Source organism: Bufo gargarizans, chromosome 1 (assembly GCF_014858855.1).
Source record: "Bufo gargarizans isolate SCDJY-AF-19 chromosome 1, ASM1485885v1, whole genome shotgun sequence".
Lineage (NCBI taxonomy): Eukaryota > Metazoa > Chordata > Amphibia > Anura > Bufonidae > Bufo > Bufo gargarizans.
In genome coordinates, this window is record NC_058080.1 from 315,810,254 (window position 1) to 315,825,507 (window position 15,254).

Here is a 15,254-nt window from a genome sequence, read left to right on the forward strand (position 1 = left end):
CGCGATTGCAAACGCCGGTACAATCGTGCATACAGAGCACTCCTTTCAGAACGCTCAGGTGTGAACCCAGCGTAAGACTCCATAAGGAGATATTGTATTCCTCAAATCTGCACAAGAAAAACGTGACAACAATTGACATGCTGCAGATTTAAAAATCCACCATGGTGATGGATTATGTGACGGACCATTCGATGAGCGCAGTGACGTCACCTCAGGTCCTTTTCCTCAAAGAAGAAGAAAGAAGAGAAGCCAGGTTGCGCGAAGAAGTGGATTAAGGTGAGCTTAATTATTATTATTTTTTTAACTCCTCCATCACTATTTTACTTTTTTTCAAAACATGCCGATGTTTCTCACGCGCGTGCAAAACGCATTAAAACGTTTTGCACTCGCTGGGAAAAATCACGCATTTTCCAGCAACGCATCCGCATGTGTTCCCGCATGTCACCCGCAACGTCCGTGCGAACCCAGCCTTAGGCCCCTTTCACACGAGCGACTTTTCCGCACGGGTGCAATGCGTGAAGTGAACGTATATCACCCGCACTGAATCCAGACCCATTCATTTCAATGGGTCTGTGTACATGAGCATTTTTTCAAGCAAGTTTAGTCAGTTTTGTCTGTGATTGCGTTCAGTTGTTTAGTTTTTTCCGCGTGGGTGCAATGCGTTTTGATGTGTTTTTCATAAAACTGAAGGTTTGCAAACAACTTCCTTTCCGGATGCAATGCATTTTTTAACTAAAGCCTCATTCACTTCTATGGGGCCAGGGCTGCATGAAAAATGCAGAATATAGAACATGCTGTTTTTTTCATGCAACACAGAACTGATGTACAGTGCGGGTGCTATGCGTTCATATCACGCATTGCACCTGCGCGGAAAACTCACTAACGTGAGAGGGGCCTTGGAGTCCTCAAATCTACTGAATTAGGGGGCATTCATACGACCATATCCCTTTTGCAGCCCACAAATTGTGGATCTGCAAAACATGGATACTGCCTGTGTGCGTTTCACATTTTGTGGATCAGCACTTCCTGCCCTTTCATAGAAATGCCTATTCTTGCCTGCAAAACGGACAAGAATAGGACATGTTCTATTTATTTTATTTTTTTGCAGGGCTGTGAACTGGTGTGCCATCAGCATCTTTTGCGGCCTGATTGAAATTAATGTGTCTGCATCCAATCTGCCAAAAATGCAGATTGGATGCGGACCAAAACTACGGTCGTATGAATGCCCCCTAACACTGACATAATACCGTCAGTGTAAGGCCTCGTGCACACGGCCGTTGTTTTGGTCCGCATCCGAGCCGCCGTTTTGGGGCCACTGTGTGCTGTCCGCATCCGTGGCTCCGTTCCGCGGGCCCGCTAAAAAAAATATAAAATGTCCTATTCTTGTGCTCGGATCGGCTCATTACGAGAGGGTCCCCTACCTAAGCCTATACTCCCCCCCCCCCCTACCTAGAAGCAGCAGAGTTATGCCGGAACTGCTTATCGAAGGGTAGCCTAAAGGGGGCCACACCAATGATGAGTCCTGAGAATAAGGGAGGGCTTCTGGGTGGGTCGAAAGCATTCGAACCGACAAGTGGGGGCAGGAGAGCCAGGTTTAAATAATTAAAGCCCTGCCTCCCCTCACACAAACACGGCACTCTTTAATTGCCTACCACTTGTGCTCGGATCGGCTCATTACGAGAGGGTCCCCTACCTAAGCCTATACTCCCCCCCCCCCCCTACCTAGAAGCAGCAGAGTTATGCCGGAACTGCTTATCGAAGGGTAGCCTAAAGGGGCCAAAAGAACCATGCATAGGAGTTTTGAAAGACTTTGATAACAGAAACTACAAAACCAAAACTCGGAAAGCCAGTGACATTTTGTATTAAGGATCCGGGATATAACGCATGGAACACGCGGAACTCCAACGACCCAACCGTTTGATTACATGTACTGGTACCTTATGCATGGACGCCGCAGCTGCTGCACCCCTGTGGAAGGAATGTCCTGTGATCGAGAGAGGATCAACCCCTGAACCTGTTAACTAAACCCGAATGTGCTGAATACCTGCCAGGTATAGTTAACAGTGCTATAGGACAGGTTTAATTGAGAGTGGCAAAAAACCAGACGAAGCCCAATAGGTGAGTGATAGTCCCCCCGGCCAGCAGCCGGGTAGGTGTTCATATTTCTGAAACAGGCGCCAAGCTGTCTTGTAAGCCCTCAGGGTATTGCTGGCCAAGGAATTGGCCATCAGTCTGTTAGCTATGGTGAGATGAGAGACTAGTTCCAGCGCAGCTGGGCCTGGTGAGGAATTGGCATTGGCAACCGATCTGCCCCTGGACAAACCTGAAAGAAAAAGTGGGAAAAAAAAAATCTTTTTTTTTTATTTTTATTTTTTTTAAACGAAGCCATGCGTGAGACTCTAATGGCAGAGTCATATGTGTAAACCTAAAACTGAGAAGCCATGCACGAGAGACTCTAATGGCGGAGTCATATGTGTAACCTAAACGGAGAAGCCATGCATGAGAGACTAATGGTGGAGTCATATGTGTAAACCTAAACGGAGAAGTCGTGCGTGAGAGACTCTAATGGCAGAGTCATCTGTGTAAACCTAAAGCGGAGAAGCCATGCGCAATAGACTAATGGCGGAGCTATGCGCGAGAGACTCTAATGGCGGAGTCATATGTGTAAAACTAAAACGGAGAAGCCATGCGTGAGACTCAGATGGCGGAGTCATATGTGTAACTAAAACGGAGAAGCCATGCGTGAGAGACTCTAATGGCGGAGTCATATGTGTACACCTAAAACGGAGAAGCCATGCATGAGAGACTCTAATGGCGGAGTCATATGTGTAAAACTAAAACGGAGAAGCCATGCGTGAGACTCAGATGGCGGAGTCATATGTGTAACTAAAACGGAGAAGCCATGCGTGAGAGACTCTAATGGCGGAGTCATATGTGTACACCTAAAACGGAGAAGCCATGCGTGAGAGACTCTAATGGCGGAGTCATATGTGTACACTTAAAACGGAGAAGCCATGCATGAGAGACTCTAATGGCGGAGTCATATGTGTAAAACTAAAACGGAGAAGCCATGCGTGAGACTCAGATGGCGGAGTCATATGTGTAACTAAAACGGAGAAGCCATGTGTGAGAGACTCTAATGGTGGAGTCATATGTGTACACCTAAAACGGAGAAGCCATGCATGAGAGACTCTAATGGCGGAGTCATATGTGTAACCTAAAACGGAGAAGCCATGCGTGAGAGCCTCTAACGGCGGAGTCATATGTGTAAACCTAAAACGGAGAAGCCATGCGTGAGAGACTCTAATGGAGGAGTCGTATGTGTAAACCTAAAACGGAGAAGCCATGCGTGAGAGACTCTAATGGTGGAGTCATATGTGTACACCTAAAACGGAGAAGCCATGCATGAGAGACTCTAATGGCGGAGTCATATGTGTAACCTAAACGGAGAAGCCATGCGTGAGAGACTCTAATGGTGGAGTCATATGTGTAAACCTAAAACGGAGAAGCCATGTGTGAGAGACTCTAATGGTGGAGTCATATGTGTACACCTAAAACGGAGAAGCTATGCGTGAAAGACTCTAATTGTGGTTTGAATTTTTTAATTTTTTTTATTTTTTAAAACTATAAACCACTTACGCAGCTCCAGTATGGGCACAGCTCTGAGTACGAGCACGAAGAGCATGGTATAACGCAGGTCGCCTGCACGGACTAACTAACATCCTGTGCCTAAATGACCCCCTTGGAACCTTCTGTACGTCCGGCAGCAGGAAGCCAGCCACTGCCTATGATCTGCTCCCTCTGACCGAGCCTGGTACTCCTTCCCCCGATCCCTGCCTACCTAACGGCACGGCGGCCCGTGCCAGACTTTATTGAAGATGAGGAGCGGGGAAACGGTGTCCCCCCTTTACCCCCAGCCGCGTGGGGAGCTCACGCTGCTCCCTGGCAGAGTGCACCAGTGCAGGGGAGCCCCCCCCCCCTCAGCCAGGGCCGACCCACCGCCGGCTGGACACTCGTACCGCGTGGGGAGCAGCGCCGCTCCCTGGCAATGTGCACCGGATCAGAGGGAGCCCTTCCTTTACCGTGAGCCCCAGCCCCCGCCGGTTTGAATCGTGTGCCGCGTGGGGAGCCGCATAGCTCCCTGGCATCATGCGCCGGCGCGGGAGTGCCCCCACCTAGGGGCTGGTTATTGTGACTGGAACCCGCTGGGAGACTGAGGCCTGACCGGACCTACCTTTGACTGTGAAGGCTGACCCCCCAGGCCGTGGCTGACCCGCGTGCGTAGACGTGACGCAACTACCTGTAGATGCCCACCCAGTGCCTGTAGTCAACGGGAGTGCGACCGAGTCTGTGGATGTGACCGACTGGCCCCTAGTAGTCGTGAGGGGACCCTACCTCAGGAGTAGCGGTAACGGACCATCGCCTGTAGACGTGGTAGTATTACCTCACGAGTCTGTTGACAGGAGACTAATGCCTGCAGTCGTGGCAGGGCTTTATAACGAGTCTGTAGTCGTGACAGACTAATGCCTGCAGTCGTGGCAGGGCTTTATAACGAGTCTGTTGTCGTAACGGATTTGTGCCTGCAGTCGTGGCAGGGCTTTAGAGCGGGTCTGTAGTCGTGACAGACTGATGCCTGCAGTCGTGGCAGGGCTTTATAACGGGTCTGTAGTCGTGACAGACTGATGCCTGCAGTCGTGGCAGGACTTTATAACGAGTCTGTAGTCGTGACAGACTGATGCCTGCAGTCGTGGCAGGGCTTTATAACGGGTCTGTAGTCGTGACAGACTGTTGCCTGCAGTCGTGGCAGGGCTTTAGGGCGGGTCTGTAGTCGTGACAGACTGATGCCTGCAGTCGTGGCAGGGCTTTATAAGGAGTCTGTAGTCGTGACAGACCTGGCAAAGCATTATTCCTATCTATACCATTTTTATTTTATTTTTTACTTCTTTCCCCCCCACCAAAGGCCACGACTGTAGGCGCCACCCTGTAAGAGATGCGCCAGAGGCCTGGCCATAATAGTCCACCATCCCCCGTCCCCCAAGCCTATGCAGGAGAAAAGGAGGGGGTTGGCCCACGCCTGCACCACCCCTGACTCACCTGGCGGCCATGACAGCCACAAACCCCACAGTATCGTAAGTTAGCCAACCACCTGTGGACCTGAATAAACAAGGACAGACATGTGAGTGAGCGCACGGTGGCTGGGTGACCCTTCACTCCTGCCACCGCTCCTTTGCTGTCCACCGGATTATTGCGACTGCGCGCGAACCAACCCCCTGACTCGCCGCATGGGCTTGCGGGCGGCCCGGCTGCGTGCGCAAAGTGACGTGGCCAGCCCCCCTCTTTATATTTGATCCTTAAAACATATCCCAAATATATAATTTTTTATTTATTTATTTTTTTGTCCTGCCTTAGTACCTAGCCACTGTGCCTGAGCAAGGAGCCCTGTACCTGGACTGCAGTACCAGTATGGGCCTGTAGGTGTCGCCCTCTATCAAGCCAGGGCCTGCTGGAGCGCAGCAAGCCAGTGAGCTGCGCTGAGGAGCCGACGGCCGGCGTGACCGCTGCTCTGGGTATGTGAAGGACGTGTGACCCGTCGCTGCTGAGCCACAGATGAGGGGTGCCCGTCTGGGGAACGCTGCACGTGGGAGCGGGGGTGCTTGGCGCGGGGCCTGGAGCGGATCGGGGTGCCTGGAGCGGGGTGCCGGAAGCGATCGGGAGTGCGGGCAGTCGCCAGCGCGGCTGGGGGCCGGCGGCACGCTCGGCAGCCCCCCATGTTATACATAGCGAGACGGGTGTGCAGCCACCCTGCCTACCTAATCACCGAAGTGACGAGCCCGACGCGGCCGACCACCCGATTCTCCAGTGACGCACGCACTTCTCTGGCACCAACCCACGAGCCGATTCGAGAGCCAGGTTTAAATAATTAAAGCCCCGCCTCCCCTCACACAAACACGGCACTCTTTAATTGCCTACCACTTGTCCGTGCTTTGCAGACAAGAATAGGCATTTATATTAAAGGCTGTCCGGGCCATTCTGCAAATTGCGGAACGCGCACGGACATTATCCGTGTTTTGCGGATCCGCGATTTGCGAACCGCAAAACACACCACAGTCATGTGCATGAGGCCTAATACAGTAGTTTCCAGAAATGTCAGGGTCACACAGCATTATAAATAATTATAATGCTGTGCAATCCTGTCAGAGGAGCAAAGTTGAGAACGGGAACTCACTGACACACGTTGAAAGTTCCTTGCATTGAACTCACTCTTGTGTGTCTGGTCATAGGCTACATTCACATGACAGTGAAAAAATACAGCAGCCTGTCAGTTTTTCACAGCCATTCTGCTTCCATGTGTGCACCCATTTTCTGGTCGTTTGTCTGTTTTTATGGCCATTTTGCATCCATTTTTCATTTCAGTTAAAAATTTCATGGCCATGAAAAACGGATGAATTTCATTTATTATTTTTTTTTAACATCTCAATCCGTGCAGTGCCCTCAGTATACCCCCACATGCATGCACCCATTATAAATAATGGCCATCATATTGTCCCCAGTTTCTATAATTGCCCCTGTAGTGCCCCATGTCTATAAAATGCCCCCCAATAGTGCCCCTGTATATAAAATACCCCCGCTACATCTCCTGTATAACATTTGCGCATCCTAAAAATATCTGTGACATTGTCACGAGGGTGTCAAGAGCCATGCCTGACTCCGTTGTACCCGGGGTCAGGAGGTCGCAGCGGTTGGCTGCACGCTCTATGTAAGATAGGGATGTTTCCTTATTGTAGCTTTCTGGGTTTGCTTTGCAAACCATTTTGGCTCACTCAGGGATCCGTAGCTCCTTCTCTCAGCTGTTCCTTGTCCAGCACTCCCAATCCTCCTTATATTCCCCTCTCACACTTCTCTGGTTGCCAGATATAGAGCTTCCTGCCTGGACATCTATTCTGACCCACTGGAGCTGTGTTGCTGCGTTCTCTGATTGTTGCATTAGAACGCTACCCTCCGGATCCCTGTTGAACCTTTGTGGACAGTTGTTGTCGTCCACCTGGGTGTTTGTGTTTGTCTGTCCTCTCCCTGGTGTTTCCCTCTTAGTGCAGTGGTGAGGACTAGCGATCCCACCGGCCCGTTCATTATCTAGGGTTCATTTCAGGGAAAGCCAGGGTTTAGGCACGTGATCGCCGCACGGGTGAGGAACCCGTCTAGGGACGTCAGGGCAGTCAGGTGCCAGCCGCAAGGAGAGTTAGGGGTCACCACCTTTCCCTCTCCCTTGGGCAGGACTTTCCCCTTTTCCTCCCTGTGCGTGTTGCCGGTCATTACAGACATCCAGTGTACTTTTTCCGTAGATGCTGCTGACAGCAACATTATCTGTGCTACATCTCCTGTTTAACCACTACAGGACCGCGTCTTTGCGGCGGCCCTGTTATTCCGAGTGGACGTGCCAGGGCGTCATCTCGCGAGACGCGAGATTTCGGGCAAAGCCAGCCCGCGCATGCGCATCGCGGGTCGGCAAAAGTTAAAGCACAATTTCGTCATCAGCCTGCCAGCCAATGATCGTGGCTGGCAGGCTGATGATTTTCAAAAAATCGAATCAGAAGCCAGGTAACACTTTATATTTATAAATATAAGGTGTTAAATGGCTTCTCTTCTCCTCTGCTGGTCCTTTTCGTCGGTTGGTTCCAGCAGAGGAGCACAGTTCACAGTGAGTACACCCAACACTACACTTAGCCCCCAGATCACCCTCCATCACCCCAATTAACCCCTTGATCGCCCCTGTCAATCACCTAGTGAAAGGGGAAAAAACTGATCAGTGTAAACTGTCACTTTTTTTTTTCACTGGTATTGACTGGTTTTAGGATAGTTTAGGCCCCTTGGTTAGGTAGTTAGCGATCGTTTAGCGCCGAGCCCACTGCACCGCAGTCACTGATTCGCTGATTAGCGTATCGCTAATCAGCATTTGTACTTTTATAGTATCTGTAAGTGATCAGAACTGATCACAGTCAGATCTATACTAGTATTAGTGTCACCTTAGTTCGCCCTCCACCCAAAACGCAGTGTTTGCCCGATCAGGCCTGATCGGTCGCCCACACGTGCAGTTCACCCACGCCCGCCCCGCCGCAGTGACAAAAAAATGATTATTTTTTGATCACTGCACAATCACTTTATAAGCGCTGTGTCGAAAAATCAGTTTTGATATTTTTTATCAATCGCAGCGGCCTCCGGTACTTTGCTAGCCTCCCATTTGTAAGACAGGCTTGCTTTTTTTCTTGGGTAGTCTCAGGGAATACCCCCTAAATTTAGTTGACCAAATGGCAAACAAGGGGTATTTTTCTGAAGAGGCCTACAGGCTTCTGACCCAGTCGGATGAGGAATGGGAACCCTCATCTGACAAATTCAGCGGGTCAGAATATGAACCTGTAGAAAGCAGTGGCAGTCTGACCCAAAGTTTGGACGAGGAGGTTGAGGTCCCTGATAGCACCAGGCGTACCCGGCCGGTTGCGCAGGATCCGCTTCAAGGGCAGCAGAGTGGGGCTGGCGCTGTCGTATTATGTGATGAGGCATACACCAGCAGCGCAGCCCATCCTGGACCTAGTACCAGCACTGCCGTACAACATGGTGAAGTGGTGAGCACCAGAAGGGCAGTTGAAGCTGGTATGGTGGCACGTGCATTAGTTTCCCCGTCGCAGCCACCGCGCAGACAGGCCCGTAGAGCCCCTAGAGTCCCTGAGGTGTTGGCAAACCCTGATTAGCAGCCCCCAACTTCAGCCGCACCAGTAGTTCCCCCTTTCACCGCCCAGTCTGGAGTTTGGGTTGAGACAGCTCAGATCGGTTCGGTACTGGTGTTTTTTGAGCTGTTCTTGACTGCGGAGCTCTTGGACTTAGTTGTGGCAGAAACAAACCGATATGCCACTGAATTTATATCCGCCAACCCGGGAAGCTTCCGAATTTAAAATTTTTCTGGGCCTTCTCCTCAACATGGACTTAACCAAAAAGCACGAATTGCGGTCATATTGGTCCACGAACCCAATTCATCACATGCCCATGTTCTCTGCTGCCATGTCCAGGATACGATTTGAGACCATCCTGTGTTTCCTGCACTTTAGCGACAACGGCACCTCCCGTCCCAGATGCCACCCAGCTTTTGACCGGCTCCACAAAATTCGGCCCCTCATAGACCACTTTTACCAACAAATTTGCAGATTTACATACCCCTGAGCAAAACATCTGCGTAGACGAGTCCCTTATACATTTTACCGGGCGCCTTGGCTTCAAGCAATACATCCCAACCAAGCGCGCCCGGTATGGGGTCAAATTGTATAAGCTCTGTGAAAGGGCCACAGGCTATATCCACAAATTTCAGATCTATGAGGGTAAAGATCAGACCCTGGAGCCCTAACTACCTGGGGAGCAGTGGGAAGACAGTCTAGGCCTTGGTGTAACCCTTATTTGGCAAGGGGTACCATCTTTATGTGGACAATTTCTACACAAGTGTGCCCCTCTTCAGGCATTTGTTCCTAGAACAGATTGGCTGCTGTGGCACCGCGCGATCTAGTCGCCGGGGCTTCCCCCAACGGCTCGTTACCACCCGTTTTGCAAGGGGGGAGAGGGCTGCCTTGTGTAACCAAGAACTGCTCGCGGTGAAATGGAGAGACAAGCGTGACGTTTACATGCTTTACTCCATTCACGCAGACACGACAATCCAAATTGAACGAGCAACCAGTGTCATTGAAAAGCCGCTCTGTGTCCACGACTATAATTCGCTCATGAGAGGGGTGGACTTCAATGACCAGATGTTGGCTCCTTATCAACTTTCCCACAGGACCAAACGCTGGTATAAGAAGGTGTCTATATATTTAATTCAATTGGCTGTATATAATAGTTTTGTTCTCTACAGTAAGGCTGGGATAACAGGATCCTTCCTCAAATTTCAGGAAGAGATCATCGAGAACCTCCTGTATCCAGGAGGTTCCGTGGCCCCATCCACCAGTGTAGTGAACCGTCTACACGAGCGACATTTCCCCAGTGTCGTTGCTGGTACCTCAAACCGACCGCCACCCCGAAAAAAATGTGTCTGTAGCAGGAGTGGAATAAGGCGCGACACCCGCTATTTCTGTCCTGACTGCCCTGACCACCCTGCCCTATGCTTAGGGGAGTGTTTCCGGATGTACCACACACAGGTACACTTAGCATAGGGATTGCATCTCACAGGACAGGCACACAGGGCTATTAGGGCCCATTCACACAGAGCTGCTGCAAACCTCTCCTTTCACCTGGGACAAAGTGCATAATGTACTTCGCCACATCTTTGGGCGATTTGCGCTTTGCACATTGTCCCATGGGGAAGGAGAGGTTTGTCCTATAAAGGTAAAAAAAAATCACTGGTAAGCAAAAAAGTTAACGTTCTGTTCAAAAAGTTAAATAAAGTTTATATGTTCCGTTCAAATGTTACTATAAAGTTAATCAATTTATTGCGTTGCGGCCTGTTTTTTTCTTTTTTTGTTTTGTTTTTTTTACCTTCCAGGTGGACCAACCGATCGACTAGCTGCAGCACTGATGTGCATTCTGACAGAAGCATTGCGCTGCTGTCAGATTACACAAAAGTCGGTGTATGTGGCACTGCAAGACGAGATTTCTCCTCTGCAGTAAAAGATACGTTTGCCGAGGCTTATGAGCTGAGGGGGCGGCGGTGTTCATATGCTTTGGCAATGATTTAATCATCCACATCGATTGATGTGAATGGAGAAATCGGGTTTGCCAGGGCATACGAGCTAAGTGGGTATGGATGTTGGGCGGAGCTCCTATGTCCTGGCAGACGCCTTTCCCCTGCTTTTTTTTTTTTTTTGGCAGCGTTTTTTTCATCCACATTGATCGATGCGAATGAAGAAATCTGTGCCGTTCATTATTTCTTTCAGCCCAGAGGCTGAACGAAAAAAAAAAATCTTATTACCCATATGCTCAATATAAGGAGAATAGCAGAAACTCCTAATGCTGGCCATACATGTAATGATTGCGGAGACCCTCAAATGCCAGGGCAGTACAAACACCCCACAAATGACCCCATTTTGGAAAGAAGACACCCCAAGGTATTTGCTGAGGGGCATATTGAGTCCATGAAAGATTGAAATTTTTGTCCCAAGTTAGCGAAAAGGGAGACTTTGTGAGAAAAAACAAAAAAAAACAATTTCCGCTAACTTGTGCCCCAAATTATTTTTTTTCTATGAACTCGCCATGCCCCTCATTGAATACCTTGGGGTGTCTTCTTTCCAAAATGGGGTCACATGTGGGGTATTTATACTGCCCTGGGGGCCCTAAATTTTAGGGGCCCTAAAGCGTGAGAAGAAGTCTGGGATCCAAATGTCTCACACATTAGGGCACCTAAAATGCCAGGGCAGTATAACTACCCCTCAAGTGACCCCATTTTGGAAAGAAGACACCCCAAGGTATTCTGTGAGTGGCATGGCGAGTTCCTAGAATTTTTTATTTTTTGTCACAAGTTAGCGGAAAATGATGATTTTTATTTTTTTTCTTGTAAATTTTTATTATTTTCAATAGCAAACAAAAGGCTATTATATTTTTTAGAACAATTAAATGTTTTCTCTTCATCTGATTATCAAGGAAATTTCGTTATAAAACAAAGAAATATAGTGCATGTTTAAAGTTAATTCACTTCAAAGCATAAAACACCATTTGAAAACAAGATGTAATGATTGCAAAATTTCAACAAGAGATAAACATTAAAAATTGAGAAATAAAAAGACATAAACAAAGGTTAGTGGGGGGGGGGGGTATAAACGGAACAAACTGCAAAACCAAGGAAGAACATATAAGGAATACCAGTCATTTGGTTGATTAATATGAATAACTGTCTGAAAGCAAAGAATTATTACCAGCAATCAGTTTGCCAGAATCATAAATTCGAACTTGAATACAAACATGTATACTCTTCCGGGATCAAATAAATGTCCCATGCATCCCAAGTATCATTATATTTCGAGAGTTTTTAGCGCCAGGGTCCATTTGAGTTTTTCAAAATCACGTAACTTTAATACTTCTGTTATCCAGTCTCTTATCGTTGGAGGATCCTGTTGAAGCCAAAACTTAGGCACCAATATTTTGGCCGTGTTAAGGAGGTGTAAACACAAATCGGTTTTAATAGGTATCTGACTAACATCAAATAAACAAAACAAGACTAATTCTGCCGAAATTTTTACCTTAGACTTAAGAACATCATTAATGATATCATTAAACCTTTCCCAGAAGGGAACAATCTTAGGACAAGTATACCAAATGTGTGTATAGTCTCCTATTCCACTACTACATCTCCAACATAGGTTTGAAATATCTGGGTTAATCCTATGAAGCAAAGTAGGAATTTTGTACCATCGTGTAACTAGTTTATATTGCATCTCTTGATATTTGTAGGATTGAGAGAAGGTAAGTGTCTTGCTTAACAAGAATTCTATTTGCGTTTCATTAAACTGTTTGTCTCGTTCCTTAGTCCATCTTTCAATATGGGGTGGGGTTGTGTCTGAGTCGTTTAATATTTTGTAACATTTGGAAATTAAATGGTCTCCAGGGGTGTCGTTTAATAATAATCAATACAAAGGAACAGTATCCAATGGATCAACATGATCCTTAAACCAACTCGTCAATTGAGCAGCCAGTAAACCATACTGATCGTTTGTGATCATCTCTTTCCCAAAGTTGGTGATAAAGTCCTTTATGGGAATCAAGCGTCCCCCTCTAAAAAACTTTCTCACTTGCATTCTCGCAAATTTCTTATTTACTTTTAGAAATTTAGTTAAGGCATGCCAGTCATGGGGTATAAAGCTACAGAGAAAGGCTCTAGTATCTTTCCGAGTTGGAATCTTTAGGGAACGTATAATAGAGTGCCACTTCCTAAGTGTGGCTTTGGTAATTTGGTTATCCACCACAGCTAGGTTTTTGGCATATTGAGGGGTCCTCCAGAGTAATGCAAACAGCGATGTCTTAACTGAATCCTGTTCTAATTCTACCCACCTTTTGGTAGTAGGATCTGGGATCCAATCTAATATTCTAGTTAGAACTGATGCTTTATAGTAGAGTTCAAAATCTGGAAGCCCTATACCTCCCTTTAATTTATGTCTAGCCAATGTAGCATATTTAATTCTATTCTGTTTGTTCTGCCAAATAAATTTTGTCAAAATCATTTTGAGTTTTTTAAAAAAAAACAGGGGGGATTTCCACCGGAAGTGTCTGAAACAAATACAAAAATCTGGGTAAAATTTCCATCTTAATTAAGTTGACTCTGCCGAACCAGGAAATCCAATTAGAGCTCCATTCCTTCAGTAGAGTTTCAGTGTTAGTCAGTAGGGGTAGAAAGTTTTTACAATACGTTTCTGGAAGGTCTCTATAAACTTTGACACCTAAGTAAGTAATAAAATTGGACATGTGTTTTAGTGGGCTTCTCTTAACAATCTTACTCCATGTGCTAGCATCTATATTAATATTAAATCATTTGGATTTGTTCAAGTTAACTTTAAAGTCCAAAACCTCATTAAACGCGTTAAATTATTTGAGAATTTCTGGAATAGATGTCAATGGTTCAGTTATTGTAAGAAGTGTATCATCAGCAAACGCTGCAATCTTGTGTTCCCTAGAGTGGGCGGGAAAGCCTCTATTACCAGGGTTGGTTCTTATTTTCATTAAGAAAGGTTCCAAGCATAAGACAAATAATAACGGGGATAAGGGGCAACCCTGTCTGGTTCCATTTGCTATCGAGAAAGGAGAAGACAGAACCCCATTGGCTTTAACGCAAGCAGAAGGCGATACATAAAGAGACATAATTTGGTCAATTAAGATTTGTGGGAGTTTTACTTTATGGAGTACCAACTGAAGATAGTGCCAGTTGAGGCGATCAAACGCCTTCTCGGCATCAGTCAAAACTAGAGCTAGGGGGACCTTTTTAATTTTAGCTTGTTGAATCAGATGGAACACCCTGATGGTGTTGTCTCTGGCCTCTCTACCCACTATGAAGCCAACTTGGTCAGGATCTACTAAAAGGGGCATCAGCTTCTTCATCCTATCTGCGATCAGTTTGGCAAAAATCTTAATATCTACATTTAGTAACGAAATAGGCCTGTAATTCATACATAGCATATTATCCTTACCCTCTTTCGGAATAATTGAAATGTGAGCCAACGTAGATTCTGTTCTGAGCGGAGAGGCCAGGGAGACACCATTTAAATACTGCTCCAAGTAAGGGGCCAATACATCTTGAATTTTTTGTAGTAACTGGCTGAGAAGCCATCTGGCCCGGGACACTTCCCATTTTCTAGCGAGTTAATAACTTGCTTAATCTCATCTATTGTAAAAGGGGCCTCTAATTGTTCTAGTTGAAGTTTAGACAATTCAGGAAAGTTTACATTCTCAAGATATTTACCAATTGCTTTTTTTCTAATCTCTGGGTTATTCTCTGCTTTGTTTAGATTATAAAGTTTGCTATAGTATTCTTTAAAACACTCCACAATTTTTTTTGATTCATAAAGGATTTTATTCGAGGTAGGATCCGGTTTGATTTTGGGGATATTCGTGGCAGATCTAGTCTTGCGAACTAAGTTCGCCAGGGCCTTTCCGCATTTGTTCACATACATGTAGTGTTTATATTTAGCCATAAACAAAAATTTCTGTGTCTGGGCATTCAAGATTTCCTTCAGTCTTATTCTTAGGCGTGTAATCTCCACTTCACATACACTATTAACTGCCTTTTTATGCGAGCTTTCCAAAAGTCTAATTTTATGCAAAATTTCATCAATTTCCTTTTGTTTGGCCTTTTTCTCCCTCGCACCTATCTGAATTAAGGCGCCTCTCAAAACCGCCTTATGAGTTTCCCAGACGAGGGCGGTACATTTACTATCTCCCAGGTTTTCATTAAAAAAGTTATTAATATGTCTAGACAATAGATCCAAATTCTCCTTTCTCGACAGCAAACTTTCATTCAGTCTCCACAGTCCTGGAGTTTTATTGGTAAGGCCATAGGTCAAGGTCATTCTAAGCGGGGCATGGTCAGGGAGCAGGATCGGGTCGTACTCAATCTTTTTGATAAAACCTAAGTCATTTTGATTGACAAAAAGGTAATCAATCCTAGTGTAGGTTTGATGAACTTTGGAGAAGAATGAATAAGGCTACTTTCACACTTGCGTTTGATCGTATCCGTTCTGAACGGATCCGATCATATTAATGCAGACGGAGGCTCCGTTCAGTACGGATCCGTCTGCATT